The 985-nt window shown below is 52.2% G+C and overlaps 1 protein-coding gene across 1 annotated transcript in view; it reads left to right on the top strand.

Moving 5' to 3' along the window:
* Positions 1-985, top strand: part of Fam20a (FAM20A, golgi associated secretory pathway pseudokinase) — a gene marked incomplete at its 5' end in the record, with an annotated part of 62,628 nt that overhangs the window by 37,240 nt on the left and 24,403 nt on the right. The gene's annotated exons all lie outside the window — the stretch shown is intronic.

Genomic DNA, 985 nt, shown 5'->3' with positions numbered 1-985 from the left:
CACGCAGACCTGCTTACGCCTGGGAAGCGGCATGTGTTCAAGATAGTTAGGTGTCACAATATCCTTGTCATAACAAACTATCATAAACAACCTAGAAGTTCACCAAGAGGGAATGGGGTTAGGCCGTGGCCTATGCAGACTGCTAGAATGAAATACCTACCATAGAGCGGGAAGCTTAGAAACAACAGAAATCTGTTCCTCCCAGTTCTGGAGGAGGTGAAGTCCAAAAGGAAGGCATCGGCAATTTCAGCAGCTGGTAAGGACTCTCTTGTGAGGATTCTCGCTTTTGTTCATGGAAAGCAACATGTTCCTGCACCCTCCCCTGGTGGAGGGCCCAAGCTAGCCCTGTGGATGAGGGGTCTGTGCCCAGGCAGTGGCCGCCGAGTCATGCATGACAGCGTGAGTCACTGTGAGTCACAGTGGTGTGGTGATCCCGGGACCAAAGATGAGCTGCTCCTAGACAGACTTCCATCCTCCTCCCCCGGTTAACCACGAGCTTCCTCTTTTGTTTTTGGCATCAGCACCTGTTAGGACGCTGTGCAGCCCACACAGCTCCAGCCCCAGCCCAGCTCCATAACTTGTTGGCCTCCCTGCTGCCTTCTCTGAGGGCTCTTGTCTCTCTTCTGCAGCCCTCCTGCACTAAGCAATGAAGGATTTTGTTTTTAACTTCTCTCCTGCTTCTCTTTCAAGCCCGAGGAAGAAGCCTCATGGTAAGGAAGGTCTCTCTTAAGTGGGTGCTAAGTCCAGATAGTGAGACCCCACCCTCATGAGCGGCTCACCTCTGAAAATCTTCACCACCCTCCACTGTCATCTCAAGGATTGGGTTCCATCAGTGAATCAGGACCATCACAACACTCAGACCATCGGGCCGGGGAGATGGCTCAGTAGAATAAGCGCTGACCTAGCAAGCACAAGGACCTGAGTTCAATGCCTGGAACCCTCAGACCAGAACAGATTAACTGCGATTTCCGCAGACGGGGATCTT

This window comes from Octodon degus, unplaced genomic scaffold (assembly GCF_000260255.1).
Source record: "Octodon degus isolate 3935 unplaced genomic scaffold, OctDeg1.0 scaffold00033, whole genome shotgun sequence".
NCBI lineage: Eukaryota > Metazoa > Chordata > Mammalia > Rodentia > Octodontidae > Octodon > Octodon degus.
This window is presented reverse-complemented; position numbering and strand designations above follow the sequence as displayed.